Source organism: Gossypium arboreum, chromosome 12 (genome assembly GCF_025698485.1).
Source record: "Gossypium arboreum isolate Shixiya-1 chromosome 12, ASM2569848v2, whole genome shotgun sequence".
NCBI classification, from domain to species: domain Eukaryota; kingdom Viridiplantae; phylum Streptophyta; class Magnoliopsida; order Malvales; family Malvaceae; genus Gossypium; species Gossypium arboreum.
In genome coordinates, this window is record NC_069081.1 from 98006953 (window position 1) to 98015065 (window position 8113).

Consider the following 8113-nt stretch of genomic DNA (forward strand, 5'->3'; position numbering starts at 1 on the left):
ATAAAAGTTATGATAATTATACATTTAAAATTAATTATAATTTAGTAGAAGTTAGGTTAATTATTATACATTTAAAAATATTATAATTTAATTTAATTTAAAATTATTAGTTAAAAAATATTATGGTAAATTTAAAGTAAAGTTATTATTTAAATAGAACTATAAGTATAAAATATAGAAAAAAAGTCGTTATAATTATAATTTCAATTAAAATTATTAGTTGAAAAAATTGATGTAAAAAAGGTTGCGCTAATTTTACTAATATAAAATAAAATTATTACTTGAATAGAATTCTAGGCATTTTAATTATCACTTAATTAATATATTAGAGTTAATTATGTTAATCAACTATTGTTTTGAATAATATTTCTCATATTTTTAAATCTATAAATCCAATAATATAATATAATTATTTTATTAATAATGTTTTGGTTAGTGATTTTATTGTTATTATCACTTAATTAGATTTTGCATCCATATTAAATTATACTTATTATTTTATTTTAATTATTACTTAATTAGTATTATGATTATATATCAATTAAAACTAATATTTATCACTATAACTACATGCATTAGTAAGGCATTTTCATTCCAATAGCATACGAGGAATTATTGGAAAAATCATATTTTAGTATTATTTAATAGGTTTTATTTCCATCACAAAAAAAAAAAGTATGACTTTCATTGTTATTTGATATGTTTAGTTATTATTATTTAATATATGATATTTAATATTATTTGATTTCAATAAGACTTACACAATTGTGAATGTTCTTTTATCATTGTGTTTTGAAATATTATGTCGAATGCAATGAAGTATTAAAATACGGGTAAACTACAATTAGTCATCCAACTATTAGCAAGTTTCTGTTTTGGTCACTGAACTATAAAATTTTCATTTTTGTCAATATATTATGATTTGTTTTTGTTTTGGTCATCCTTCGTTAAATCATCAACAGAAATAATGATGTGACATTTTTAAATTGATATAAGTACACATTTAGTCCTTAACACCTACACATTCGATCAATTTAATCTTAATTTTAAATAGTTCAACAAATTTAATCCTATATATTTACAAATTTCATCAATTTCTAGCATGGAAAAACAAAGGCTGCATAATTATTCATCTTTAGACCTTTGAATTTAGACATATTGTTGGATGATTTAAAAGAAAAGCTTCCTAAAAGTGATATTTAATGAAAAGGGCCATGACTATAACGCGCAAAAAGTAAAAGTGTAGCAATTTCCTTTTAAAGACTTTCTCCTCTAACAATTATGATCATTACTTTAATTGCAATATTTAATTACTATAATTCATTGATTTAATTATTAATTTAGATACTAAAATATATATTTTTATAATAATAGTTAGATAATTATTTTATAATCATAAGGTGGAATTTTTAACTCAATAAGCAAGGTTAAGAATTTAATAAATGTCCTTAATTAATATTTAAAAAAACTAGTTTTAATCCTCACGTGCATTGCACGATTATTGTTTTAAAATAAATAATATACAAAATATTTCATGTAAATAATATTTTATAAATCAAAGAAGTTGGAGAAGAAAGAACAGAGAATAAAGGGACAAGAAAGTGAATTCGATCTTTGAAGATTTTCCTTGTGGGTGATAAGAATTGAAGGAATGAATGATTGTGGTTGAGGTAGGAAAAGCGATTGTGATGCAGGCTAGGTGGTGATGGAGGATGGTAGAAGAGGCGACCGTAGTAGCAACACCACTGAAAAAGTATAACAACAGAGATCACGAGAATAAGAATAAGAAACAATGAGTGCAGGGGGTCAATGAGAAGTTAGTTGTTGCAATGTTTAGGGAAGCGACAATTAAGGAGGAGGAGAATTAAGCCAAATTGATAGAATTTGTAAGCATGAAGAGTTAAATTTATTGAATTATTTAAAATTAGGATTAAATTGATAAAATGTGTGAACACTAAATGTGTAATCATATCAATTAAAAAAAATCATGCCATTATTTTCATTTATGATTTAGTGAAGGGTGATCATAACGTAAACAAATTATGACATTAGTGACAAAAATGAAAATTCTTGTAATATGGTGACAAAATTAGAAATAAGCTGATAATTGGGTGACTAATTTTATAGTTTTCCCTTAAAATAATGGTTCTTTGTAGACGAAACTTTTACTCACATTCCAATGACAAATTATTTTATTTAATTGCTTAATATTTTACTATAAGTTGTTTCTCACTTTTTTTTCTTTTCCTTTAAAAATATTATTTTATCATCTCAATTATTTTTCAAATTTAATTGGTTTTTATCATAATTTAGACCAATAAACATTTAACTAATAAATATATATTTGAATTATTAAAATATTTTTAATAAATTCAAAAATAAACACATAAAATCACAAGTAATACATGTGATATTAAAATTAGTACATATAAAATTACAATTTAAAAACTTTTAATTTGATATAAATACCTTTTTTCATTATATTATGAAATTCACATTTAAAAATAGAGAATTAAACTAACAAAGTAAATATAAATTGATATGGAAATGATAATTAAGCATAAAATAGAAATTAATTTTGGTTATATTTTTTAGATACAATTTTGTTATTATTTTATATTACCATATTATAGCCATTAAACCAACAATAATAGAGAATTAAACTAACAATTATAATTATTGATATAAAAATAAAATTTATACCACAAACATAGTAGTGATTGAACTAATATGGTTCAAAATAGATAAATTCTTTTTCTTTAAAAGTAAAACAACAAATTCAACTTCGCAGTTAATTTGGATAAAAGAAGCCTCTTTTAGTGTAACTATTTCTTCTTAAAATATTATTTTACTGAATTACATTTTATTGTAATTTAAATTATTCAAATTTACAAATAGGTAATATATTATTTTTTTGATACAATATTAATGGGTAGGGGATGGGGATAACACAATTCAAACCCATACTTAAATATTTCAATTATCATTACAGTTAAGTCAAGACATTTTGAATTTTTTTACTTGAAATAAAAATATTTTTACTATTATATTAAAACTAAATAAAAGTTTGAATACATACGATAAAAAAAAGTATTGACTTAGACTTTATATTATCTTGAATTATATTTTTATTGTAATTTAAACTATTGAAATATACAGATAATAGTAATATTTAAATTATTTTGTATTATATGAAAAAATAGTAATTCTGTACTATTAAATAATAACTAATTACATTAATTTCTTTTGATACAAATTCCGACAACTATTCATAGTTCTTCCTTAACCCTTTAATAGGAGGATAAATATGTTTCAGTGTGCTCGAACCCACGTCCTCCTGCATAAGCAACAATATCAATGCTAACCGAACTAGAATACAATCGGCAAGTAATTATATTAATTAAATGAAATAAAAATATAATCAACTAAACAAAAACAATTACACATGTAAATAGACATGGTACGCATTGTGACATAAGAAATTAGTTTTTTTTTTTTAAATTTAAAATTATGATATTTTCTTTTAACTTTTCAATGTAAAATCAGAAGAGGAAAAATTCCTGTTTAAGAGTAGTCTAGCATAATTGAGTGAAGTTGCATGCAGCCCTAGAAATAGGACTACATAAATCTACTGATTAGAGTCAAATCTTCTATAGATCGAGTTAATACTATAATAGGGGTTTTAATTAGAAAGAAATTTCAATTAATCAACCTAAAGTCAGTTGCTCTTAGCTTGAAAGAGATATTAGCATAATTTAAGGATTTCTACGGATCAAAATACCAAATGAATAAATCATTTAATTCAGATTTATAATGATAGATGAAGTCTATGTGGATTCTTTCCTGGGTATTGTTTAGCATCTTGGTTGTTATTCAATTATTTTATTAATTTATTCTCCGTTGAGTTCTTTAGTTAATTAATATAGTAAAATTTAGTTTAAACCAGTCACTCCAATTTGTCGATTAAATAATAGGAAAATTGTAATTACTAGCACTTTTAGTTCTCGTGGATACGATATCTTTACTCACTGTAGCTATACTATTTATCGATAGGTGCATTTGACTTTGTCGTATTTTTTTAGTTAGTTCAGTGACTATTATGCTTGTTTGTCAATCATATGCTAGGTTGCAATTAAAGGAACAATTAAAAGAGGAAATGGTAGAGATGGACATATGAATTGATTATGCAGTTCAAAATCCATTTTTACTACTGCAAGGTCATGCCCAAAGAGTAACCCACTATAAATCAATGGCACTACTCGTGATTTTAGTTCAACTCACTTATCAAATTACAACTTTACTCCTATATATCAATGAAGATCACTCTCATTAAGACTTTCCCCTTGAAAGCTTAGGTACAAACTTTGCTCTAAAAACATGTTCCTCTCGATGAAAAAAATAAACGCTCTCTCCAATTTGTACACAAAACTTTGGTCTAAATACATATTTCTTTCAATAAACAAAATAAGTGCTCCCTTTAATTTGTACACAATTAAATAAACAAGTCTTCTTTAAATAAGAATTGTAGATAATCTTCAATCAGTGTGAACAAGATATGCTACTCAATTAGTCTTTTATATGACATCAAATAAGTAGAGATTTTCTGCATTTAAATTTCTATAAAAACATGATCTCCTTAAACGTGGTAACTTGATCTCACTTAAACTCTTCAAATCAAAGTATTTGCTTGAAAAGTATTCACCATGATCAAATCCATATAATTGTTACTCAAAATCTTCAAAGAGATATGAGAAAAATAATCACATAGTTTGACTACCTTAATTAGAAAATTTTTCCAAACGACTTTGTTAATTCATTACAAATATTTCTAAAATAGGAACCTTAAACCAAACTTAATTTGACTACCTTGAAAATTTAACTTCAAAGGACTTACTTCTTAATTACAATATATCTAACCTCGAGGTGAAGCCTTTGAAGGGACCCCCTTCCTATGTGCATGACATTATACTGACAATGATCATCCCTCTAACACGGTCTGGCTTAGTTCCTCCTCAAGATCCTTAATCAACCAATGATTCTTGCAAACATAAACCGAAATTCTGTAAGTTCAAAAGAACTTAGTGAGTTTCTTTACTGCATTACTAAAAAATAGACCCCGTTTTATAGGGTGGTAATTGTAAAGAAGTTAAACACGTTTAACTCCTGATCATTTTGGGACGATTTATCTATATTTGGAATGGCGGACTTCAGTTTCTTTTTCCAGCTCGTTTATTGGTAGATAAATCGATAAGTGATCTTCCCCCGGACAATTTTATAGCCGTCCAACTGGTTTTGGTGATTTTTTAAATGTCTCGCAATAAATATGGAGTTTGAATTTTCTTTGCCTACATTCTCTCTTTTGGCATATACTTATAAGGTTGTCCTCCTAAACTTTCACCCTAAGGACACCTTGGTTATGTCTTCCTTGGCGTGCATTCCAAATCTAACTAGTCCTTAGCAGACCCTTACTATAGTCTTGAAGGACTTGTTAACATCCTATCAGTTAGGTTAACTAATAAGGATCCACACCATTCTGGTGGACTCAATCTCATTTCACACTGCACTTGGGCTAAAAAATTGGTTGGATTACTTCGTAATCTACCCCTGTCACACCCAAGACTCATATTCTTCCATAAAATTTCAAAAAATGCCCTAGATGCTATCATGGAAAAACCCTAGACTTTCAACCATTTTGCAAAATAGACTCCTCATTTGAAAGCTCATGCTTCAAGGGTCTCAAAAGTAAAAAAAATCATCAACAAAGGACGTGAAAATCACTTACTTGTGAGTGCTTCAAGTTGCTGAAAATTTTAAGCTTTCAAACCCCCTTTAATGGTTGATTTTTTGGTAGAGAAAGAAGATGAAAAAGGGATGATATCATCCTTCCTTTATTTATTTTTATTCTAGTAAAAAATAAGCCACTTACTCACGAAATTTGAAAATTTTGTCTCCTCTTTGACTCTATGGCCGGCTATGCTTTCTTTTAAGGGTCTAATTGCCCTTTAAAATCCCCCAATTTTTATTCTCTAATAAAATAAAACCTTTAGCTATCAAATTAGGACTTTTTCACATTATGCGATTTAGTCTTTTTTTTTTTTTTGCAGTTGGGCTCACAAACATCAAAATTAACTCACCAAATTTTTCGTACACTAATATAAACATGCAATAATTCCAAAATAATTATAAAATATTTTATTCGAATCCGGATTTCTGGTCCCAAAACCATTATTTCGACTAGCCCCCAAAATCGGGCTGTTACAGCCCCTACTTATAATACTTTGCTTTTACGGTGTAGCTTGCCCGTCTGCAGTAGACATTTTTAGCTTACAATATCTAGTAGACTGTTACCTAAGCGGCCCTTCAAGTTTATGATTTCTCTTGTATGATGATTCCCTACGGAACTAAATCTATGACAGGTGTACCCGCAGTGGTTTCCCCTCAAAGAGAAATAGTCTTGACAGACATAACTGTCACTTAGATAGTTCCCTATCAGTACCTCTTTCTATCCTTACATTCTAACTAATCCCCTCTTGACAGACTTGATTATCCAGGGTTCATACAATTGAACCTCCCCATATATCTACGATTTTCATCGAAGCCTTATACTGGGAGTGAATCTCTCGTTAACCTTTCAAGGTCTTCATTTGACATTCAGAGTTTCTTTTTAGCACTTCTTGGCGATTCTTAATTGTAGATCCTTACCTGCGATCCACGGATAAATCCTCTTTCATTGCCTCTATACAAGGTATTATCGGTATGTCATTCCCATAGCTGATTCCAATTGGGTTACCACCCTATGCCCTACCGGCTTCATTACAAGGTATTATCAGTATGTCATTCCCATAACTGATTCTAGTTGGGTTACCACCCTATGCCTACCGGGTTCATTGTTTACTACTTTGGCAGCTTTTTCTTATTTCTATTACTTTTGCCCATTTTTCTGGTGAATTCTTCAAAATCCATTAGTTAGCTATTGCTTGCCAACACTTGAAATTTTCCTTGTTTGCGTAATTTTCCATGATTACCATCTTGGCAGATTATCCCATTTTTACTGTCCCAGCAAACTATCGCATAATTACCATCTTAGCGGATTACTAGCATTTATTGTTCTGGCAGACTCTATATGGTGCCATAGCCGAGTTACAGTCTTACGCATCATGCCCCATATTTAATGTCCCAGTGGACTCTATTGGTTGCCATAGTCGAGCTATGGTCTTATGTCATAGGCCACAGTTCAAAGCCCGTAACTATTGCAAAAAATATATCCCATGAAGGTCTATCGTTTGATGGGGTTCATTTGACTAGTGAGAACTATCTCGACTTAAAGATCTAATGGAAAATATAAAAATTTTGAAGGGTCTTTCAGGACTAAGGTTTGGATAAAAAGAGTCTACAAGGACTGGTACGAACAAGTCCGCCAAAGAAGGTATGTCAAAATCCTTGGGTGGGTAGTTTAAAAGGATACAAAAAGGGTTCATAAAAGGAAGCCGATGAATGACCATGTCAGATAAAAGTCAACGAAAACCTCGAGTGAGGCGAAAGTGAAATAAAGGAAGAATAGGCTCATTAGTATGATGAAGTACCTAGGATAAAATCAAGTGGAGAGTTCGACTAAATGAAGGATTTATAGTCAATGATTAGCTTAGAGGATCGGGTGGTGTCTGTCACCTTGATGTCAAATATTTTCCTTGAGCAGGTAGGGAGTAATCCTTATTTATTTTATATTATTTTACATTCATTTCCCCTGTGTTGTAGGGTTATTTATGGACAATAAAGGAACTCAGTAAGCTCATTTGATCTTATAGCAATGTACTGATATTTACAGGAATTGGGAGGATGATCGAGGACTTCGATGAGGGACCAAGCTAGAGGGAATGATGAGATCGGGATAGCAGGAAGTTAGGGTTATGCACATAGGAAGAGGGTACCGTCAGAAGCTTTGCCTCAGGAGTTGTTATATTGTATTTTGTTAGTGCCCTAGAATATGAGGTTTTAGGATAAATAGCCTTACCTAAATTATGAAAGTTGTTTTGTAAATAAATAGTCAGGTTAGGAACCGAAATTGTGAAAATATAAGCATTCAGTGGCTTTAGGCTTTTGTTGCAAGAATTAT